At 44.7% G+C, this 12,727-nt stretch overlaps 1 protein-coding gene across 1 annotated transcript in view; it reads left to right on the top strand.

Moving 5' to 3' along the window:
• Nucleotides 1-3,070: 3,070 nt before the first annotated feature.
• The window catches only part of klhdc8a (kelch domain containing 8A), a 36,120-nt gene continuing 26,463 nt past the window's right edge, over nucleotides 3,071-12,727 (top strand). The window contains exons 1-2 of the mRNA XM_044217941.1: nucleotides 3,071-3,547; nucleotides 5,871-5,935. The gene's annotated coding sequence lies outside the window, so the exon portion shown is untranslated. The remainder of the gene's footprint in view (nucleotides 3,548-5,870; nucleotides 5,936-12,727) is intronic.

The raw sequence follows: 12,727 nt of genomic DNA on the forward strand, positions 1-12,727 counted from the left end.
ATAAAACACAGCGTCCATTCTGAATAAATGTGCCTGTGGATGTACAGATAACATGCAGCCTCACTCTCACTACTGGACGCTTTTAATTCTAGCCTATTTGAGTTGGCTTTGGACTATTTAAAGTGAAGAAATATGCTCTTTCATGTTGTTTTCTGCACCACTAATTTGCTATGGCCAGGTATGTTTAGCAGCTCCTCTAAACCTTTAGCTGAGGCGAAGGCTCGCAGTCCCGTCAGGGAAAACAGACATATTAATCCTTCAACTTGACCACATTTTTCATACTTGAACAGAATAATGAAGCCACAAGCACACGAAGAGAAACTGTCAACATTATTTTTATCAGAGATTATTTAAAATGAGCGGTAATTGCAGAAACAGTGAAGATGAGAAGAAGGGATTGAGGTTTGAAGGCTCTTAGCCAGACTGTGTAACATACAAATTGTAAAACCTTAACTAGCTTATTTAGGCTGATTATTAATCACAGACTTACCGTAAAACCCAGATAACCATTTAGATACTGAACAGCCTAAAGCGCGCAGGGAAACGCAGTTTCTACAAACAATTCTGTTTACAGTTCTTCCTCAGCTCTCTAACAAGCTACTGTAATAAATAAATTAACTAAATACATTTAAATATGTGATTGAAAAGTAGCTTAACCGCATCAAACTCTGTAAATTCCACAAGATTCAGAGGCAGCTACTGCTACTCTGCTCGTTACCTTTTAGCAGGACTGTTTATCTGGTGCTGGTTCCCCTGTGTTCTTTAGTTCTTGCAGATTTTACATGCTGTTGTTTTCCCTCAAAAGTTTCCCATTTCTATGGCACTGTGTCTTTATATGGTAAAACCACAGAGTGTATACAGGCTGCGGGTAAAACACGTGTCAGAAAGTCCCATTCTGGTCTGTGGAGTAACGTGGTCCGTGCTGGCGGTTTGGAACTGGACACAGCACGGTTTGTAAAGTTCAGAATGAAATGTGTTCTCTTTGTACATTTACTGAATGGTGTTGTAAATTAATAAAGACCTATTTCAGCCACCCCAGTCTGTTTCAACGAGACGTTCCAGTGTCTCGCGAAAACGTAAAGAATCTCAATCACTAATGACCCCAACCCTGTTGGACCCCATCAGGGAAATGCACCGATGCCACTGAACTTTGACTTCTTTTCTGAAATGATACACTGACAACAGTCAAGATCAAATCTGGCAAACATGGAACACAGAGCTAAGATACTTACAGTTACAGCGTGTCGTCCTGTTGAGGGTCCTTATATGCACATTATTTTTGGAGTTGCTGAATGTTTGTGCATGTAAACGTCACATCCTGGTTTCAGAAACCTGGATAAGCCTTTATACCGGATTTGACACCTGAACACAACACAATATAGACACCGTATCCAGGTTTCTGTTCATTCTCTGCCGTGTTCACAGGCGTGTCCTCAGCTCAAGTTATGTTGTAGGTTGTCAGTACAGTAACAGTTCTGACGATAAATGATCACTGGAAATACAAAGGATACATTTTATTGATGCTCTTGTCTCAATTACTGAAGATAAGATGGAGGAGCTAAATCTCCATCTCTGCTGCTGGCGAATGCTGCCAGAAGCCAAACTGGGTCCAGCCTCGACTGTCTGTTACTGACTCGGTCCAGAAACGACAGCTGGGGTACAGATGTGCAGAATGTGGATGAGTGAAAGACACACCTGCACTGGTGAAGATGAGCAGAAACGTGGCTGCTGTTCTGCTCACACAAGGATACTGCATGCATAACCAGGTTTCTCATAGTCCATGTAAACATCATAACCCAAATATGATCAGGATAAGCCTCAAAACCAGGATACTAATGTGCATGCACACACTCATTCAAGTTCCAACAGATACGAATATTGTTTGGAAGAAAGCAAATCACTATAATTTCCAAGACGTGACTTACTCTGTCATGTTGCCAAACTATCATTACCAATAAAACACCATGTCGCACGCAGATGCTATTTTAACAGGTGCACAGCCAATCACCGGCTCCAATAAACATTGTTTCGGATTACTTTGAGCTTTTTCAACACCAATAATTAGTTTTATATATTCACAATAAACTGTGGCATTAAATAGGCATAGCAGAGCTGTGGCGGCAGAAGGTTACAGAGGTGGGAATGGGACAAAGGAAATGGATTGTGGAAGTGAGGCCGAGGATGTGGCTCTCTAACAGGTAGGGAGCACGGCACTGTTGTGGCCTCTTCAGCAACACGGAAGTGCTCCAGCTCCATTGTTTTGTGTTGTAACCTCCACACCGGTGGGTGTGTATGAATGTGTTGCGTTGTGTAGTTTTATAATCTGACGTACAGCGTGAAGGACTGGCGGAGCTGGAAGACAATCAGAAACTTTCTTATTCGTATTAACTATTTATGTAGTGCTGGTAATCAGAGCCTTCCCTGGGATCAGCTGGTCACGTGACTGCGTTTGGATATTTCTTTATCCAAAACACAGAATCCGGTTAGTTACACTATATTACGCAGTTTTTCTGCGACATGGGCTCAATATTGTGCAACAGGCTGATTTTTGAAAATGATATCATCGATAAAGTATACATTACATACTGGGGTGAAGAGATGTTTTTAACTCATGTTGATAAATCAGCTTCCAGACCAACAAAGCAAAGATCCTCTGGTTTAGTGACCATTTGTGAACATCATCGTAATGATAACTTGACATTTTTCACTATACAGCTACTGCAACACAAAATCATCTTTTTAATCTAGTGTCGGTGGTGTTTGTGGTGTTGTCAGGCCATATGACCTCCTCAAAAATATGTACATGGCAGGCTGTGTGGACCAATCAGGACCATGACTTTTGACTATATATATATATATATATATATATATATATATATATATATATATATATATATATATATATATATATATATATATATACACACACACACACACATATATACCAGCAACAGCAGGGAAGCTGAGACAGAATCCCAGCAGGAAAAGCCCAGGTGAAGAACTACTAACATTAAGGATGGCTCAGGTCCATCGAGTGTCCCAGGAAGCCTTTCCAGTGAGCCAGCATGCACAACACCCTGGACCTGGACCTGGCTCACCTAATGAATGCTTCCCAGCAGCTCCCAGTAACCCTATGCCTTTGGACTGATTGCATCTATGCACAGCTACTGGGAAGACCAGTAAACACCCACTTCGGGTGATAACGTGTCTCCTTCGGCTCAAACACATGAACTAGTGTCAGCAGACACTCCCTCTCTCTCCGGATTGTACCATCGCGGGGATGAAAGCTGGAGATGAATACTTCATCTCTGACCCACATAATGGCGGTATATGAGGCTCGGTAAGCGGGGCTCTGTCGTGCTCCAGCCCGCTCCTGCTGTGCGCTCCCGGCCGGTGCAGCGGGAGCTTTCAGCGGCGCGCCTCGCCTCCCATCTTCCTCCGCCTGGATCCCACTCCTGTCTCCATCTCGCTTCCAGGAAGAGGAGCAGGAGAGGAGGGAGACGGAGAAGCGGCACACGCCGACACAGGGGCGACGGGAACGGGAAAAGTAAGTAGCTCGAGCGGGGGAATAAATGGACATGTATCCGCGAGCCATGCCTGCTGGCTCCGCTGAGAAGTAATGCTAGTTCTTCAGCTAGCAGGACTTCGTTACTCGTTAAAGTTACTGTTTTCTACTCTCAACTTCAGCGAGGCGGACGTGCAGTCAAGCGAGTGGTGCGACATGGTTACTGTAGGCTAACATTCAAACTGTTTTTTTAAAGAAGGTGACACTTTAGGTCGCCTCGGTGCGAGCTGTGCTTTTAATTCAATCACACCCAGCCTTTATGGGCACGGCCGCAGCAGCAGGGGCGAAGCTGGCTTTCTAATTAGCCGCCTAAATACCAAATAATGGCGCAAAGGGCCAGTGAGTGCCACACACACACACACACACACACACACACAGTGCTGTCTGGTCCCTGCAGAGCCAGAGACACAACACACACCCAGTCAGCGGTTCATTGGCCACACGTAGCTGAAACTAGTACAGCAGTCCCGGAAACCCTGGCTTCACGAAGGTTCAGATGCTGAAACTGTTCCACAGACATGTTTCTAGTCCTTCGTCTATTCTCACTGATAGAAACGGGCTGGGCAAACTTTTAGGAACACCTCTCAGTACCTACCACACCACACAATTCATCAGCACCACACATTTCAGCCTCCACCCTCAGTCAGCAGAACCTCAACATTATTAGGCTACCTTCATTTAGTCAGGATTTACTGCAGGGTTGTTGTATTAACTTGCATTAGTTTAGCTCTGGCTACCTCATAACCTGGCAGCTGAGCTGAAGCCCCTGTTTCAATATTATTGGATTGTTTCCATCATTGGTCATAGCTCAGTAGGCTTTTAAACTCCTTCTCCAGCCCATGCAATGATGATTGATGATGATGGATCTACTTTCACAGTCCTCATGACAGCGGTGACAGTGAATATAAAGACCATCCAGGCCTCATCTGAAAGGTCACTATCTGAAATATTCACCACACTTGTCTGTCTTCAGTCCGTCAGGTTCGGACTGAGCACAGATGTACAGGAGGGAGAGTGGCATTTCTTTGTCTCCCTTCCTCCCTGAGGGAGATTGTCACTCTCCTCTTCTTTCACACTTTGCTCCAGAATTCTTCAACTTAAAGTCCAGGTTGAACCATTTACAAGGAGCTATTGGCAGAGATGGAATATAATATTCATAAGTATGTTTTCAGCAGTGTATAATCACCTGAAAATAAGAACCGTTGTGTTTTCGTTACCTTAGAATCAGCCTTTCTATCTACAGAGGGAGCGGGTCCCCTTCCACAGAGGCCGCCATGTTGCGCCGCCATGTTTCAACAGGAGCCCAGAACGGACAAACCAATCACTGGCTCTAGACGGGGCCGTTTTTTTTTTTTTTTGCAAGTTTTGCGGCCACCTTAGTTTCTCCTGCACGTTTGGAAGGGGAGGGCGAGGCGAGCAGCGTTCACATGGTTGCAACCTGCACTTCACCACTAGATGCCACTAAATCCTCCACACTGGACCTTTAACTTACAATTGCATAACAATATGAGGTAGACCTTTGCACTCCAGTGGTCCCCATCAGAAACCCCAGCTGAGAAACACAGACCCCCACTTTACTCAAACTACTGTGTCAACTGATGTCAGTGATATTGTAGTTGAATATAGTTAGCTAACTATTTCGTACAGTACACAACCCGTTGTAGTGGCTAACATGCTAGCAAACAATTGCCTACTTACACATGCACCAGACAACATTAGCATTAATTCGGTGTCATAGTTCTGGCCACCTGGTGAATTTAAGTCCAATTTCACTCTGCTTCGGTCTCCACAGACTCCTGAGAAAAATATTTGGCTCTGTAGCTGCTAGATGTTTGGCTTTCTTTAGTATGCTAGTGGCTCACCTTGTCTGTCTGCCATTTGGTGCTGTGCAGTAGCATGCAGGTGTTTTATCAGGGCTGTTAGGCCAAAAACAGCTGCCTGCTGCTGCTGCTGCTGGAAATGGGGTTGGCATGGGGCTGGGTGAAATTTTCCGATACTACTGCCAATTCGATACCTGAGAGCGATACTTTTGATATTTGACTTTGAGAAATATAAACATGTTTTCCTATAAAACCCTTTTTTCATTTTGATACTCAGTGCTGCGGACACATTTCTGAATCAAAAAAGAACTGAGGTATGATATGCAGCCTTAGCTGAGAGCTGTGGGATAAACATACAGTAGATTTGTGGGCCGTAAAGGCAAAGGAAGGCGCTCTACAAGGCTAAAAAGCCTTGTAGAGCTGCAGTCTGGGGTGCTAATGCTTTGTGGTGTACAGTTTATAGTGTCATCTTCTTGACTTCACAGGTACCTGAGAAGTCAAGTGCTGAGAAATCTTCCAGGGTTTGCTGCCTGGGATTCCAACCCTTAAGGTACAGTAGTGTCATTGATTTTCTTCTAGTTGAAGAGCCTCACCGCCTCTCCCCACTCTTTCCTGTCCACTCCCACCCCCCTCCTCACGTTTTACTTCCTTCTCTTATCCTTTCTTTTTCCAGCAAACATTGATTATATCCTTCCACACACACTCATAAATACCATTTCGGTCAGTTGCTATGCACAGTGTGCAGCGGTTATGTTAAATCGATGCGGTTCGAACCCGGCCTCAACGTTAGCCTGCTCATTTGCTCATAAGACAAACAGGATGATGAGCTCCCTCCTGTCAAAGTTAGGAGGAAGCTAAAAACGGATATAACGTATGTCTGTCAGTCAGTGCTGTGGCATGATGGGCCATCTCTTTCTGACAAGGTGAGTGACATTTTCAAATTTTGAATTGGCAGCAATGCTCCAAAGTCACATTTAGATTGAGGACTGGTGGCACATACTTTATCATTTCGTTTTAGTACAAAACTGTAAATGGCATTCATTTATTGTATACTTACTGAGCAAAGTGCACTGTTTACATTAGTAGAAAGTGTATATTTATGTTATTGGTACGAATTGGGACACAGCTGGTTTTACACAAAAAACATACACTAAGCTATGCATATTATCACCTGGCAAAGTGATAGTAGGCTCTATGCTAACACTGTAGCATGCATTAGTGGTATTGTTAAATTAGACACAATATGAAAAATGTTATAGCAGCTCTAAGAGTGAATATTCTTCAATGATATGTTGTGATATTTAGTAATGTATGAATCATTGGTTGTTCTTGTGCAGATGACAATCAAGGTTCAAGGTTCATTTATTTGTCATTTTACAACACAGGGCTGCACAATGAGATGTCAGTTGTAGCCTCCTTCACGCTACACACGCAGAACATATATACAAATACTTTAATTTGAATAGAATAAAATGAAAATAAAATAAAACAATATATACAGTATATGAAGTCTCATCTCGATGTTTGTAATCCGGCCGATGATGGCGGTGTCATCCATAAACTTCACAACAGAGTTGTCTCCATGTCGGGGGATTGCAGTCATGGGTGTACAGCGTGAACAGGAGGGGGCTGAGCACACTGCCCTGGGGGGCTCCGGTGTTGAGCACTAGAGTGGAGGAGGTGTGACTCCCAATCTGAACTGGGGTCTGTTTGTAGTGCAATATCCAGTTGCAGAGTGCGGTACTCAAGCCCAGAGAGCTGCGTTTTCCAATCAGTTTCATGGGGAGAGCGTGTTGACTGCTGAGCTGAAATCAACAAACAGCATTCTGCTGTAGGTGGTGTTGTTGTTCTCAAGGTGGGTGGAGGCTGAGTGGAGGGCAGTGGAGATGGCATCCTCTGTGGATCTGTTGGTTCTGAATGCAAACTGGTGAGGGTCCCGGCTGGCTGGGATGTTGTTCTTTATGTGCTGGAGAACCAGGTTCTCAAAGCACTTGATCAGAACGGGGGTGAGAGCCACAGGGCGGCGGCCGTTTAGACTAGACACTGCAGACGTTTTACTCACAGGGACGACGGTGTCCGTCTCGAAGCAGGTGGGAACTCTCGCCTGAGACAGTGATATGTAAAAAATGTCAGTAATGACATCGACTAGCTGGTTGGCACATGTTCTTATAAAAGTGAACCTGAACTTAAACTTGTCAAGTGAGGTAGTTTTGTATGAGAGATTTGTGAAAATGTGTTGAAAACATGATACAGATATAAATGTACTATTTCTTTCTAGCAGGGACTACTTTCTTCGTTTGTACAGGGAGCTAATGTGAATGGTTGGAGACTGTGTCTAGCTAAAAATCACTGCATTGCTTATGAATTCTTGGTTGTTCAGCAGGTCCAAAAATAGGCCTGGCTAGATCAGCTATAGCTAATAACACAAACAGTAACAAACTTTAATTGCTTCAGGTCAGTCGATTTAATTTGGTCAGTCCTAGCGGCATAATGCTGGTGTTTATGTTCATGCCAGACTGAAGGTGAGCAGCCTGGTTACTGGATACTGTGTATCTGTAGAACAGGTAAATAACAGCCAGCTTGCCTGCAGAAGACACCGTCCTGACCTCCTGCTGTCTTATGATCCACACACAGAGGAGGTAAACACACACACGACTGTTTTCTATAGATTGCTTTATTCATGCACACACCTCCTAACCCTGAGCTAACGCTCTTATAGAAGTGAAGAAATGCCCTCACTGTGCACAAATGCTCTCACTCAACCACTCAAATCTTAAAAGGGTAGAAGTACAGCGAACACACACGCACACACACACACACACACACACACGTAAAAGCGTGGTGCAGTGAAAGAACCGTTAGGGAGTTCATCCCAGCTCTGCTGACAGTAGATAGGTCTTACCATTCTCTCTCTCCATCACATAGTAATTACTTATAAGGCCACAGGGATTATGATGTCCCCAACTCCCCTCTGTAATAGAGCTTGTGCTCCGTGTAACCCGTTAGCTTTGCTACCCAGTCTCTATCACCCTCCTCATTAAGCTGTCCCTCCCCCTCATTATCCCCTCCATGTAATGTCCTCCATCCATTAACTAGCCCCCTTCTCCTACTCCTCACCGTTACTCCCCCTCCCCTTTCTGCCTCTCCTCCATCTTTCCTGCCTTTCCTTACGCTTCTTCCTCCGCTGCTCTTTTCTCCACTCAAGCCTTCACAGCACTGCCACGCTGGATCAGCTCACTCTAATTTGACTCCTACACAGCAGTCAGTGAAAGGGAGCAGAACCACTGTGCCCTGAACATACGAGTGGTTGAGCCAGGGAGGGGGCCGTGCTACAGTGGAAAAGGGACATATATTGTCCTTATGTAACCAAGCATGTTCTTTGTTGCAGGCACGTCATGTCCATGCATACATCAAGCTTTGTTTTCTCAGCTCTGCTAATGTTTGCTTTTTCCTAAGCGCCTGTATCTATTTCCGTCTTGTCTCCATGGCTCCTGGCACAGCAACATGCGAAATGCTGCCACGTCCTCTGATTACCTTCGCTGCGGCTTCAGCTGCTTCCGACTCTCAGATGAAAACTCATTAAGATGTTTGTGCATCTGTGCATCAGAGCAAGAGTGCGTGTTGTGCGAGTGTGTGTGTTTGTGTAGGTATATGCTGTATATTGTTTTTCAAAAGGTGGTTATACTTTGACCTTAAGTCAGCGATCATCACAAGGCCCTCACCCTATAATAGGATGAAAAGCAGTATCTAATCCTATTTTCCCTTAACCCACAGCGCACATAGGCGTCATACACATACTGCTGGAATCAGCACAACTCCCCCAGCTTTTCTCTAACGTCTTTTTGAGGTTAATGTCCCAGTATCTGTTTAATCATGGGGAAGAAAACAGGAACTCCTAGTTTCCATGGTGCAGTTAGGGAGTTCATTCAGATTCCCCAAAAAGTAAACAGATATAGGCAATGTCCGCTTGGTGCCACCGCAGTAGTGACGGCTTACTTACCTGCGCCTCAGGTGTAGCCCGCAGCTATCCGAGTGACTCCATGGCAACATTACATTTCCTGTTTTATATCACCCAAAGAATGATGGGAACTGTAGTGCCAAAATATGATCCCAAATGGAAAAAAAGAAAACCAATAAAAATAACAATACAGTATATGTTTTGACATTACTAATGCTGCATTCACAACACCTTCTGGCAAAACGAAACACGCATGACGATATGTTGCTATGGTGATGTCGGCTACACAAAGTTGATAGCTAGCCCAGATAGCTCGCTGAACTAATACAGCATACCACACGTTCCATATTACCTCCCTGGTATTCCACCCAGCTCTGTGCTGATTGCCCGCCAAATGTCTGCTTTTCTTGTAATATCTATTGATGCAGCTTTAAAAGACCCTCTCCTTACATACAGTAACTTACCATGCTGTTGACTATACATTCACCTCATAAGGATTGTTAAAGTAGGGGTTATACTTTTAATCTTACATAAAATTGGCAGATAATCTCGATAGATTAGGTGTGGAACAAGTCTTTTTACAGGCTAGATGGACTGATAGAGTGACATGAAAACCAGAGAAGGAGAAAGAAGTAGGTGCTCTCTTCTTTTCTCTCGAACATGATGGCACACTTGAGTTGCTACGGTGACAGGGTGCTCACTTTTACAGCATCTGTCAGCTGAACACAGACACATGCACATACACAAATAAAAGACAAAAAACAAAGGACAGCCAAGCCAAGCCAGGGTGGGGCGGTGGTGGTGGTGGTGGCGGCGGTGGGGGGGTTGTTTGCCTTTTAAAGGCAGATAAGAGAAACACCAACTGTTCCACAGCAGCCTCGGCCAACAATCAGCCACAACTGATTTAGTCTCAGCTCTCTCTCATTATAGGAGCTGGGCCCTGCGCTGCCAGATTCAGCCTGCTAATTCACTTCATCAGCACCAGTACGGACGCAGGAGCAGCTGGGATGGACCGCTTCGCCATTTCAATCTTGTGTAAAATATGTAAATGACAACATTCACAGTGAGGGGGCCAAGCAGCAGCAGCAGAGCTAAAAGAAGCTCCAGTGACAGGACATGTTCCTGCTCCAGGTTGTGGCAACATTATTATGCTGCATTGTTACTTGTCACCATAGAGTCTCTGTCTGTTGATGGTGATTTATTACCGATAGCACACAGTGTGTTTATGTGTGCACAGCAGAGATAAGATTAGCAGAGAGAGCAGCCATTGGCTCCGTTTGCTCTCCGGAGGCTGAGGGATGCTGTCTCTCCCTCTCTCCTATTGATCCAGAGGTCAGCTCAGACCCAGAGGAGAGTCTTGGCTGAGCGACTCTCTGCAGCCCACAAACCGCCAGACTTTAGCTTCCTGCCCCGCTCTGTTACGGCAGCACATTCTCCTAATCCTGTCTGGGCCAGTAGATCAGTTGGAGCTGGGCAGCCAGGTAACCCGGAGCTTCATCTAATCTTAGAGCTGAGCGTCAGAAGCGGCAGGATGTCTGCAGCTGCTGCTGGAAACAAGGTGCTGATTCAGCTGAGCTGAGGCTCTGTCAGCCAGAGAGGCTGAATGTGTTCCCGCTGGAACGTGCTGTGTGTTCACACGCTGGCCCTGAGGTATTATAGCTACGAGAGCGTGTAAACGTCATGTACAGTATACTGTGTTGGTCTGAAGCAAAGCAGAGAAAATGAGGCCTGCTGTCCTGCAGATCCTATCCAAAAGTAATCTACAAGTTCCTCCTTTACTTTGGCTCCATCTTTACTGCTCAGCTCTCTTTGCTGTAGTGTTTGTGCTCTGCACCTTCCAGACATCACCTGTCAGTGAAACTGTGACTGAGAAATGAAAAAAGCAGAGGACAGAAGCAGTGCGTCTGTCTCTCTCAAACAAATGAACACAAACCAAAGGAAGCTTCTTGGTGTCGCTGTTTTTCAGCACAGACTGCAAGCCAGACACAAACGTTGAAGCTGGGTACACAAAATAAACCAAGCGAGGACACAACTGGCAGAGTATCGTAGTCTGGTCCTGAAACCAAGTCTCTGCAATAATATTGGAAGTGCTTTTAGGGACTGGTTGCTGAGGTGCTGCAGCTGAATGACATGGGACACGCAACATTTCTGGCTTCATCGAGCTGCCAAAGTGACGGCTTTCTGTTACTGTTTGTAAATGTTCCCTACAGCTTTATTCAGACACGACACTTACAGAAAGAGATGAAGCTCGTGTGATATTTGAGGGAGCAGAGAGCGAGCACAGTGTTGTGGAAAGTAAAAAGTAAGTAAAAAATGATGTTGCCGTTAAATCATTAATTCATGGACGCACTCCTGCTTTTCACAGTGAATCCCCTAATAAATGTACTTATCAGTTTCATCACTTAGTGGGCAGATAATTCTGCTGCTTACTTTATAATGCAGAAGCATAGACTGTCTAATTACCATTTGCTCATATTCTGTATGTGAAGCGTTTGCTGGATATTCGTTCATTCATCCATGCAGCTGGCTTGCTAAAAAAAGGAAAATATAAGGAGGGAGAAAGCTGGTCTGAATATTACTGTGGTTGTGCTAGGATGCTAGTTTTTACCTTTTTTCCCCGCAATGTGCCAGAAAAAAAGAATACGTTTTATTAACTGGTCTGACATTTTATGCAAAGAAGATGCTAATTAAATGATAAGTAATAGAGCTGCACGGTGAGCAAGAGCGCATGTTTCACCTTGAGCTGTCGTAGCCTTTACCTTCATCTGACGGCTTTCATGTCAGACTTGTGCCGTGTTGAAAGTGATACAGAAATAATAAAAAATAATATACAACGGCCGGTGTACGCAGCATCCGGCCCGGCTGCTGGAGCCAATCCGCTGCCATTGTCTCCCGTGTGTTCGTGTCCACCGGCACCGTTCCCGTCCCGGACCGTTCACTTGGGAATGTATACAAGTGTATTTACTAACAGTTGACTTATGTATAGAAGTAAATTAGAATGATGCGCTTAATTTGTGTCTGACTTTGTCTTCACACATACGCAGCAAAACTAGTGAGAGAGAGGGAAGGAAAAATGCAAGGAGAAAAGCAGCTGTATTCATGCTTGTAAAGCATGGAAAATCCCGGAACGCTTCCAGTGGACACTGACTGAGCTGGAGCATCGCACGGCGGAGGCCGCCACGCAGCAGCGCTGTGTTCATTGGGTGTAAGAGAGCACTGCTGTGGTTAAAGCCGTAAACTCAGAGTTTACATCATGTTAGAAATGATGACTTTCGTATATAGATATATATATAAACGCTAACTGTAGACACTGAGAAATGGCATTTGGATTTGTTAAAGTACAATGAGTCGTGCAACATAGACGATGTAAGTATGAAGTCACTA

The sequence above is a fragment of the Siniperca chuatsi genome, linkage group LG2 (assembly GCF_020085105.1).
Source record: "Siniperca chuatsi isolate FFG_IHB_CAS linkage group LG2, ASM2008510v1, whole genome shotgun sequence".
Classification (NCBI taxonomy): domain Eukaryota; kingdom Metazoa; phylum Chordata; class Actinopteri; order Centrarchiformes; family Sinipercidae; genus Siniperca; species Siniperca chuatsi.